The sequence below is a fragment of the Leucoraja erinacea genome, chromosome 15 (assembly GCF_028641065.1).
Source record: "Leucoraja erinacea ecotype New England chromosome 15, Leri_hhj_1, whole genome shotgun sequence".
Lineage (NCBI taxonomy): Eukaryota > Metazoa > Chordata > Chondrichthyes > Rajiformes > Rajidae > Leucoraja > Leucoraja erinaceus.
In genome coordinates this window covers 39,741,509-39,753,381 of record NC_073391.1, presented here as the reverse complement: position 1 = coordinate 39,753,381, position 11,873 = coordinate 39,741,509, and positions in this window count along the sequence as shown.

The following is an 11,873-nucleotide window of genomic DNA, read 5'->3' as shown; positions in this document are numbered from 1 at the left end:
AGCGTTACTGAGCTATGAGCCCTGACTATCATTCAATGTGACGTGAAAACGCACTTAGTCATGGAGTCATGGAATCAAACAGCATGGAAGCAGGCCCTATGACCCAACTTGCCCACACCGGCCAACATATCCCAGCTACACTAGCCCCACCTGCCCGCGTTTGGTCCATATCCCTCCAAACCTGGCCTATCCGTCTAACTGTTTCTTAAACGTTGGGATAGTCCCTGCCTCAACTACCTCTTCTGGCAGCTTGTTCCATGCACCCACCCCTCTTTGTTTGAAAAGTTTACCCCTCAAATTCCTATTAAATCTTTTCCCCTTCACCTTAAAGCTGATGTCCTCTGGTCCTCGATTCACCTACACTGGGCAAGGGACTCTGTGCATCAACCCGATCTATTCCTCTCTTGATTTTATACACCTCAATAAGATCACCCCTCATCTTCCTGCTCTCCAAGGAATAGAGTCCCAGCCTACTCAACCTCTCCCTATCACTCAGAAACTCTCAGTGGGTGGTGAATCTGTGGAATTCTTTGGCACAGAAGGCTGTGGAGGCCATGCCAATGGATATTTTTAAGATAGAGATAGATAGATAGATACTTGATTATTAAGGGTGTCAGGGTTATGAGGAGAAGGCAGAAGAATGGGATTAGGAGGGAGAGATAGATCAGCCGTGATTGAATGGCGGGGTAGACTTGATGGGCCGAATGACCTAATTCTGCTCCTATCTCATGATATGACCTTATAAAATTGAGAGAGGCATAGATAGGGAAGACAGTCAGAACCTCTTCCCCAGTGTGGGAATGTCAAAAACAAGAGGGCAAAGCTTTAAGGTGAGAGGGGATAGATTTGAGATGTTTAGTTTAATTTAGTTCAGTTTAGCTTAGAGGTACAGCGCGGAACAATGGCCCTTTGGCCCACCAAGTCCGCACCGACCAGCGATCCCCGCACATCAACACTATCCTACACACACAAGGGATAATTTACATTTATACCAAGCTAATTAACCTACAAACCTGTACGTCTTTGGAGTGTAGGAGGAAACCGAAGACCTTGGAGAAATCCCACTCAAGTCACGGGGAGAACGTACAAACTCCGTACAGACAAGCACCCGTAGTCAGGATCGAACCCGGGTCCCTGGTGCTGTAAAGCAGCAACTCTACCACTGTGCCACTGTGCCACAGTGTGTGTGGCATGTGTTGGCAAGTTTTCTTTACACTGATAGTGGTGGGTGCCTAGAACGCACTGCCAGGGGTGATGGCGGAGGCAAATACGATAGTGGGATTCAAGAGGTATTTAGACAGGCACATGGAAATACAGGGAATGGAGGGACATAGATCATGTCAAAGTCATAAGGAATAGGAGTAGATTTAGGCCATTCGGCCCATCAAGTCTACTACGCCGTTCAATCATGGCTGATCTATCTCTCTCCTAACCCCATTCTCCTGCCTTCTCCCCATAACCTCTGACACCTGTGCGGACAGAGGAGATTACAAACTTGGCATCTTGTTCGGCACAGACATCGTGGGCTGAAGGGCCCATTCCTGTGCTGTACTATGTAAGTGGATCTATCTCCTTACAACTAATGCCCTCTGTATGTTCTGTACAAGTGGCCACAACAAGCCTCAGAGTTGCACACCGGGATAATTCTTTGCAATAACTTTCCCTTAGGCTGCGATGCTTAAAATAAAACCATAAGAAATACAAACAACCCATTTGATTTGACAGGGATAAGAGGAATCCAAATCAAGGACGATGGTTTCTAGGGTAGACACAAAATACTGGAATAACTCAGGTCTCCTTGGAATGCACACAGCTAGTTCCCACAGCACAAAACACTAGAATCTGTAAACTGTTTTCACCGAAAATGGACACAAAAAACTGGACTAACACAGCGGGACAGGCAGCATCTCTGGAGAGAAGGAATGGGTGACGTTTCGGGTCGAGACCCTTCTTCAGGTCTCGACCCGAAACGTCACCCATTCCTTCATCCCAGAGATGCTGCCTGTCCCGCTGTGTTAGTCCAGCATTTTGTGTCTATCTTCGGTGTAAACCAGCATCTGCATTTTCTACCTACACATGGTTTCTAGGGTGGACAAAAATGCTGGAGAAATTCAGCGGGTGAGGCAGCATCTATGGAGAGAAGGAAATAGGCAACGTTTCGGGTCGAAACTCTTCTTCAGACTGATGTGAGGGTGGGGGGGGGGGGGGAGAAGGAAAGAAGAAGGGAAGAGGCGGAGCCAGTGGTGCTGAGAGAGAGCTGAGAAGGGGAGGAGAAAGTAGGGACTACCTGAAATTGGAGAAGTCAATGTTCATACCGCTGGGGTGCAAACTACCCAAGCGAAATATGAGGTGCTGCTCCTCCAATTTACGGTGGTCCTCACTCTGGCCATGGAGGAGGCCCAGGACAGAGAGGTCGGATTCAGAATGGGAGGGGGAGTTGAAGTGCTGAGCCACCGGGAGATCAGGTGGCGAACCGAGCGGGGGTGTTCGGCGAAGCAATCGCTTGGTCTCACCGATGTAGAGCAGCTGACATCTAGAGCAGCGGATGAAATAGATGAGGTTGGAGGAGGTGCAGGTGAACCTCTGCCGCAACTGGAAAGACTGCTTGGGTCCTTGAATGGAGTCAAGGGAAGAGGTAAAGCGACAAGCGTAGCATTTCATGCGGTTGCAAGGGAAAGTGCCCGGAGAGGGGGTGGTTCGGGTGGGAAGGGACGAATTGACCAGGGAGTTACGGAGGGAGCGGTCTCTGCAGAAAGCAGACAGGGGAGGAGATGGGAAGATGTGGCAAGTGGTGGAATTTTCCCGCATCTGCAGTTCCTTCTTAAACATGGTATCTAGGGTGTTATTTTGGAACAGGTCCATGCCCAACAAAGGCACATAGAAACATAGAAACTAGGAGCAGGGGTAGACTATTTGGCCATTCGAGCCAGCACCGCCATTCAATATGATCATGGCTGATCATCCAAAATTAGTCCCCTGTTCCTTCTTTCTCCCCATATCCCTTGATTCTGTTAGCCCTAAGAGCTAAATCTAACTCTCTCCTGAATAGATGCAGTGATTTGGCCTCCACTGCCCTCTGTGGCAGAGAATTCCACAGATTTACAACTCTCTGGGTGAAAAAGTTAGTCCTCATCTCAGTCCTCAGGCACAGAGACAAGAGGAAGGGTAGGGGGCACTCTCGATACTCTCAACCACTTGCTTTAAACCACTGACCTATAGGCCAGGGACACCTTACAACTGATCACCATCTGAAGGGCCCCACATGATCCATTAGGGACAGCGGCTTTGTGGGCAGAGTTAGGTTTGGGATTTAACATCTGCTTCAAACTCCCTGAATTCAGGGCACATTTTTTTTCATAACCATGGGGGAAACTGGTTAATTCCAGCCCTGCCTATAAGGAGTGAAATGAGTGGGTGAAATTAACCAAAACCTAAATCATCAGCATTAAATTCTATCTGCCATTGTCCAGCCATCTTGCAAACTCGTCAACGATGTTCCTTAGCCAAAGATAACCCTCCTCGCTATCAACAACATCACCGATTTGTGTCATCTGTGTTCGAACCAGCCATAGCTCAGAGTGGAAATGACCAACACTAGTGGCCTGAGCTATAAGGTGAGAGGGGGGAAGTTTAACGGAGATGTGCGGGGCAAGTTTTCCTACACAGAGGGTGGTGGGGGCCAGGGATGGTGGTGGAGCCAGATACGATGGTGGCATTTGAGAAGCTTTTTACTCGGCACATGATAGTGGAAGCTAGAGTGGGACATGGATTATGTACAGGCAGATAAAATCAGTTTTACTGGGCATCAGGTTCAACACTAACATTGTGGGCCAATGGAACTGTTCCTGTTCTGTATAACATATAACATATAACAATTACAGCACGGAAACAGGCCATCTCGGCCCTACAAGTCCGTGCCGACACAACTTTTTTTTCCCTTAGTCCCACCTGCCTGCACTCATACCATAACCCTCCATTCCCTTCTCATCCATATGCCTATCCAATTTATTTTTAAATGATACCAACGAACCTGCCTCCACCACTTCCACTGGAAGCTCATTCCACACCGCTACCACTCTCTGAGTAAAGAAGTTCCCCCTCATGTTACCCCTAAACTTCTGTCCCTTAATTCTGAAGTCATGTCCTCTTGTTTGAATCTTCCCTATTCTCAAATGGAAAAGCTTGTCCACATCAACTCTGTCTATCCATCTCATCATTTTAAAGACCTCTATCAAGTCCCCCCTTAACCTTCTGCGCTCCAGAGAATAAAGACCTAACTTATTCAACGTATCTCTGTAACTTAGTTGTTGAAACCCAGGCAACATTCTAGTAAACTGTACTGTTTTATATTCTTTGTTTTATGTTCTATATTTCCCACATCTGTTTCAGACTACATTTTATTTCTGTTTGCTTTGTCGTTACATTATCCCAACTAACAATGATCTATTCTACATTTCCTTGATCATCCATTCCCTTTGTCCTGTTTTCAAACCTTACACTTCCTATCTATACACTTCCTTGTCTATGCACCTCCCCTGACATCAGTCTGAAGAAGGGTCTCGACCAGTTTTTTTTATAGATACAGCGTGGAAATAGGCCCTTTGGCCCACCGAGCCTGCGCCGACCAGCGATCTCCTGCACACACAAGGGACAATTTATATTTATAGAAAGCCAATTAACCTAAAAAACCTGCAAGTCTTTGGAGTGTGGGAGGAAACCGAAGATCTTGGAGAGAACCCACGTGGTCACAGGATGAATGTACAAACTCCGTACAGACAGCACCCGTAATCGGCACTGAAAGCGCTGTAATGGGCCAGTCCCTCTTAGGCGACTCTTTAGGCGACTGCCAGGGACTAGTTTTAATGGCATTCACCTACAACAACCTACGACAACACCTATGTCAACCTACGACAACCTACGACAGCAGAAATTGTCGCCACTGTCGCCGAAAGTTTTTCAACATGTTGAACATGTTGCGGCAGTCACCAGTAGTCGCCCAAAAAAAATCACCTAAGTGGGACAGGCCCATAAGGCAGCAACTCTATCGCGACGCTACCGTTCTGCCCCTGACAACACGTGACAAAAAATTAAACTAAACGTTAAAAGATGTCATGCACAGGTGCCCGACTAGCGGGCCATTGCACAGTAAAGTCTGTGGTTGCAGGATCGGCCTCCACGGCCATCTGAAGACCCACAGAAAGGACCCACCAAGAGGACAATCGTGGCTTTGAACAATCGCCGATGACGATTGCGATTACTTTTTACCTCCAGGCCAAGTAAACGACATAGGGTTTCACTAAATAATGAAACCCCGACAGTTCAGTTTCAGTTTCGCTCATTGTCACGTGCACCAAGGTACAGTGAAAAACATTTGTTGCTTGCTAACCATTCCGAGGAAAGACGATACATGATTATAATCGAGCCGTTTACAGTGTACAGACACATGATAAGGGAATAATGTTTAGGTAAAGCAGGCAAAGTCCGAACAAACGGTTACAATCCAATACGATAGAACTTTATTTATCCCAGGAGTGAAACTGATCTGCCGGCAGTCGTAAAAAACACAAAATACATAATGTATGAAACATTAAATTAAAATCACTTGTGGAAAGGATTGTGGTATTGAGGGAGTGCAGCGTAGGTTTACAAGGTTAAATCCCGGGATGGCGGGACTGTCATATGCTGAGAGAATGGAGCAGCTGGGCTTGTACACTCTGGAGTTTAGAAGGATGAGAGGGCATCTCATTGAAACATATAAGATTGTAAAGGGCTTGGACACGCTAGATATTATATTATAACACCTATTTTCATGCAGCATTACAAGGGAAATTAATTTTCCGCTCTTTGTTCTGAGACAAAGTCTTGCTAAAGGTAAAATCGGCTGAATATGGTGAGTGTGGGTTCTACACAAACACCAACTATTGTTGTCAAGCTGATAACGGTGCAGAGAAGATTTACATGGACTTTGCCAGGACTCGAAGGGCCTGAGCTATTGGGAGAGGTTGAGCAGGCTAGGACCTTATTCCTTGGAGCACAGGGGATCTTATAGAGGTGTAAAACATCATGCAACACAATAGATTGGGTAAATGCAGAGTATTTTACCCAGTGTAGGGAAACCAAGTACCAGAGAACATAAGTCTAAAGTGAGGGGAGGAAGATTTAATAGGAACATGAGGGGTGACTTTTTAACACAAAGGGTGGTGGGTGCATGGAACGAGATGCCGGAGGAGGCAGTTGGAGCAGGTGTTGTCACAACATTTAAGAAACATTTAAACAGGTACATGGAAAGGATAGGTTTAGCGGGAAATGGGCCAAACAAGGGTAGGTGGGAGTAGTGTAGACGGGACATGTTGGTCGGCATGGGCAAGTTGGGCAGAAGGGCCTGTTTCCACACTGTATCACTCTATGACTCAACTAAGTTTTGTTCCAGCACGCTGTCGAGTTATGCTTGTAATAAGGCTCGTACGACGACGTAAACAGAGTATACCTTTAATCTGTACAACAACAGCAGCAACTGCAACAGCCTCTTGTAAGCCCAGCCCTCTCTCTCCCTGCCCACACCCTGGGTTCCAGACACATCCGGTTACTGGAGCCTGGCTTCTGGCAGGGTCCTAGTGCCCCTCTGCTCAGCCTTACACTATTATTGCATAATACCACATCTCCCTTTCTTTGAGAACAAAGGGTGGACTACCTTTGTCTCTGCAGGTCTTAAGGGGTTTATTCTGCCCTTTTGCTGGAAGACCTGTCCCTGATCTAAGCATGCAAAATAGAAATAAAATAACTTACACGTTACCATACTGTGAACTATTCTTTCAGGTTTCAGGTAAATGTAACAGGTTTACAGAACAATTTCACATCACATTTCACTCTCTCTTTCCCTTTATTGTAGAAAACAGATCAATAAATCACAAATCAAGTCTCTTCGGCTTTCTAACCTCTCTCCCACACCTTGTCCGCACAGTCTCTGTGGTGGGGCCCTCTCCGCTGGGTGATGCTGTCACTGGTGGAGCGGGGTCTGGTGGAGCTGGCTCTGGTGGAGCTGGCTCTTCTCCCACCGGTGGCTCATCCGCGTCGACTACCTCACTGTTGGTCTGCAGCGGCACCAAGTGCTGCCGGTTCCTCCTCAGTGTGCCCTGAGGCACCTGGACGATATAAGAGCGAGGTGCATTGTGTGTAGATAGCACTTTGCCCTGGACTCGTGCATCGGTGATCCACACATCCTCCCCAGGTATTAGTGGCTCCAGATTTCTCGCTCCGTGCCTCTTGTCAAAGGATCTTGCGTCGTTCCACCTCTTCTCCCTTTCTTTGGCCCCCAGCGCGTTGTAGTCAGGCAAAACTGGATTCAGCAGGGTTGGAAGGGCAGGAACTGTAGTGCGGAGGCGGCGCCCCATCAACAGCTCGGCCGGGCTATAGCCGTTCCGTAGAGGGGTTGCTCTGTAGGCCAGCAATGCAAGATATGGGTCTGACGCCTTTGTTAGCAAGTTTTTCACGGTTTGTACAGCGCGTTCCGCCTCCCCATTGCTCTGAGGAAACCTGGGGCTGCTCGTGATGTGCATAAAGCCATACTCTGCTGCAAAGGATTTAAAGTGGCTACCTGAGAACTGGGGCCCATTGTCACTTTTAAGAAATTCACAAATTCCATGACGAGCAAATATGGATTTCAGGTGCACCACCACATTGTGGACCTTGTGGGTGATAGTAGCGCAACTTCCACATATCTTGAGAAATAATCTACGACTAATAGATAAGTCTTGTTTTTCAGCGTGAATAGGTCAGCTCCCAAGGTTTGCCAAGGCCTGTCTGGCATCTCCGTTGGCATCAGCGGCTCTTTGACGTTCCTTCGCTCTTGGATGCAGGTTCTACATTTCAGCACCATGTCATTCAGCTGGCTGCTGAGTCCTGGCCACCATACCGTCTGTTTGGCCCGGCCCCTGCACTTTGTCACCCCCAGGTGTCCCTCATGTAGTCTCTGCAGCACATCACCTTGTAAGGCTGATGGGATGACGAGCCTCGTGCCCCGCAGCAGCAGCCCATCGTGCACAGTCAGCACTGCTCTATCAGCCCAGTAATGTCTCAGCACTGCCTGCAGTTGGCTTTTGTCGGGCCAGCCGTCTGTGCAGTACTCCATCAGTGCAGAGCATGTGCTGTCTGCCTGTAGGTGCTCCCGTAGGCTGCTCAGATAATCTCCACTGACAGGAATGTTGCTGATGACAGAGTCTACATAGATGTTGGTGTCCTCTAGTAGGCTTGTGTCTTGTTGCCTCTGCGCAGTGTTTCTCTGGCTACGCCCAGGACAGAGAGTGCATTGCCCCCTGGCCCAAACAATGGGCGTGTCGACACTGCCAGGCACTTCACATCATGCCCCCCTGTAATGTCATGGTATTTTAAAGCACACTTTTTTTTGTCTCACTTGTAGCTGCACCGTCCACGGGTCTTTTCCAGCATCCACGGATCCCAGGAAAAAGCTCTCTTCTTCCTCTGTAGTGACAGCATTGAGAGATTTTGCACTGTTTCTGCACACTTTGCCATAATGTCCCTTTTTGCCACAGTTGTGACACGCAGCATCTTTAGCAGGGCATTCCAATTTTCCATGCGAGGGCATTTTTCCACATCTATAGCAGGCCTTTGAACCTGGCTGTGGCTGTGTATTAAATTTATTTTTGCCTGGTGTTTGTGCTTGTGGCTGAGGCTTTGAGGGAAATTTGGGTTTTCTGTAGCTTTTAGCATGCACAGCATCAACATTTGAGCACTTGCTAGCACCGCTATTTTCTCCTCTTAAGTCAAACCGCTGTCGTCTAACTTCTTCAGACTGCCTTGTCTTTGTTATAGCAGTTTCAAGGGTTAGGTCTCTGTCTAGCTGTAGCTTTTCGGACAATGAGACGTTTCTCAGCCCAACCACTAACCTGTCGCGGATCAGCTCGTTCTGTAACTGTCCATAGTTGCAGTGTTCAGCTAATCCGTATAGAGCAGTGATGAAGGAATCCACCATTTCTCCTGGCAGTTGCACACGCTGATTGAACTTGGCTCTTTCATAGATTACATTCTTTTTAGGCACAAAAAATGCATCAAAGCCTGCCTTGACATCCGTGTACACCCTCCTCTCATCTGCAGTTAGCGTTAGCCCCTTTAGCACATCTTCTGCTTCATCGCCCATGCAATACACTAGCGTGTTCACCTGGTGTTCTGCCGACGTCGCGTTTAAATTGCTTGCAAGCCTGAAGCGGTCGAATCTCCTGATCCAACGCTCCCATTCTTGAGGCTTGGTAAAATCGAATGGTTCTGGAGGTTGTATTGTGAACGTAGCAGTGGGTGTAAGTTGCGCCATATCTGCCAGCTCGTCTCCTATTTCCCGCCAAAACGATACACCGTCCTCTTCTTCTTTATTTATTTTCTTGCTTACAAGTCTCCCACTTCTGGCACCATGTCGGGTTATGCTTGTAATAAGGCTCGTACGACGACGTAAACAGAGTATACCTTTAATCTGTACAACAACAGCAGCAACTGCAACAGCCTCTTGTAAGCCCAGCCCTCTCTCTCCCTGCCCACACCCTGGGTTCCAGACACATCCGGTTACTGGAGCCTGGCTTCTGGCAGGGTCCTAGTGCCCCTCTGCTCAGCCTTACACTATTATTGCATAATACCACACACGCTGCCTGTGAAGCAACAGATTTTTCATGGACGATGTTCGCGATGAAATAGTTTTCTTCCTCTCCAAGGAAGAAAAGTGATTTTTGATAGTGATTCAAGGAAAACGTATTATCGTTCCTTAATCGCTGGTCATTCATCTCTGGTAGAAACTGGGACTTAACCGTTGATGAGGTCAATAAAGCTTTGACATTATTCCCTTCCACAACCTGGGGACTTCTGAAATAAGTGGCAGCCAGAGGATGTGTAGCTAGGAAGTAGCGAGTCAGGCAGCATCTCTGGAGAAAAGGAATAGGCGACTGGAGGCGAGATCCACCGTGGAGGGGTGTCATGGTGGCGCAGCAGTAGAGTAACCTGTCTCACTTAGGAAACCTGAACGGAAACCTCTGGAGACTTTGCGCCCCACCTATGGTTTCAGTGCGGTTCCCGGAGGTTCTCGGAGGTTTTTGTCTGTTTCCCTACCTGCTTCCACTACCTGCAACCTCCGGCAACCACCTGCACCCTCCGGGAACCGCACGGAAAGTCTCCAGAGGTTTCCGTTCAGGTTTCCTAAGTGGGACAGGGGCATTGCAGCACTTACAGCGCTGGAGACCCGTGTTCGATTCTGACTACGGGTGCAGTCTGTACGGGGTTGGTACGTTCTCCCCATGACCGCGTGGGTTTTCGCCGAGATCTTCGGTTTCCTCCCGCACTCCAAAGACGTACAGGTATGAGGGTTAATTGGCTTGGCGTAATTGTAATTTGTCCCTAGTGTGTGTAGGATCGTGTTAATGTGTGGGAATCTCCTGTCAGCATGGGCTCGGTGGGCCGAAAGGCCTGTTTCCGCACTGTGTCTTTAAACTAAACTAAATTAAACTAAAATAAAGTTCCTTTATGTCCTGGGCCTCCTCCATGGCCAGAGTGAGTCCCACCGCAAATGGGAGGAGCAAAACCTCATATTTCGCTTGGGCAGTTTACACCCCAGCTGTATTTTTTTTTTTTAATAATTTTATTTATTAGAAGTAAGTACAATACAGTGGTACAAAAATTATGTTAACATATTACATTCCCTGTACGACTTCCTTTTTTTTTAAAGAGAAAAGTAAGAAGAGAAAAAGGAAAAGGAGGTTGTAGAGAGTGAAGGATAGACTAGTGTGCGTGAGTGACAGGCAGATAAAGAAAATAGTGAAGAAAAGAAATAAGTGAGGAGGGAAAGCAGGAGGGAGTTTATTCAATCGCCACAAGGAGATGAATTTTTTATACCCTAGATCGTCTTTCACCCATACCTAGAACTTTTAATTTTCACGATACTGTGGCACCACATGAATCCAAGAGATCAATAAATGGGGACCAACTCATTAGAATTGGTCTTGTTTGTCTCATATTTCGCTTGGGCAGTTTACACCCCAGCTGTATGAACATTGACTTCTCCAATTTCAGGTAGTCCCTCCTTTCTCCTTCCTCTCTCCTTCCCAGCTCTTCCAAAGCTTACAGTCTCCGCCTCTTCCTTTATTTTTCCCACACACCCCCCCACATCAGTCTGAAGAAAGGTCTCGACCCAAAACGTCGCCTATTCCTTCCGCTCCATAGATTTTCTGCCTGCCTCAGTTGCTGAGTTTCTTCAGCATTTTTGGCTACCTTCCTTTTTGTTCTAGCCTTTTCTCACTCCAGTCCCTCCCCCCCCCCCCCCCCCCCTCTCTCTCTCCCCCACCCCTCCACCTCTATCTTTCAATCTGTAGAAGGGTTCTGACCCGAAACATCGCCTTTTACTTTTCTCCAGAGATGCTGCCTGACCCGCTGAGTTACTCCAGCACTTTGTGTCTATCAGCTCTCATGTACAGGGGACCGAACATCAGCACTAAGTAGCTGGTGCAGACAGATGTATCCATGTCATCGTCATAGTCGGGTTTAGCATCACAAAATAATTATCTTCAATAGAACACAATTCTTTCCTCCACCTCAGGCCCTCATGTCTTGAGAGGAAATTTGATTTGCCGCATTTCATGTCAGTGGTACAACCAGTTAATGACAGATCATGCAGGTACCTCTAGGGGATCACTTAGCACAGCATAATGTACATTATTAGTTACTGGAGAAAATTATTACTGCTTTAATGATACAAAATGCAGTCGTTAACTGTATGAGAAATTCTCAGCAATGTGTATTGTTCGGACCCAGTTGAAGTGAAAGAAGGAGACCGCAGAAACAAACTGAAGCTTTACCCAAGGCAATCTCAGACTTAAATCACT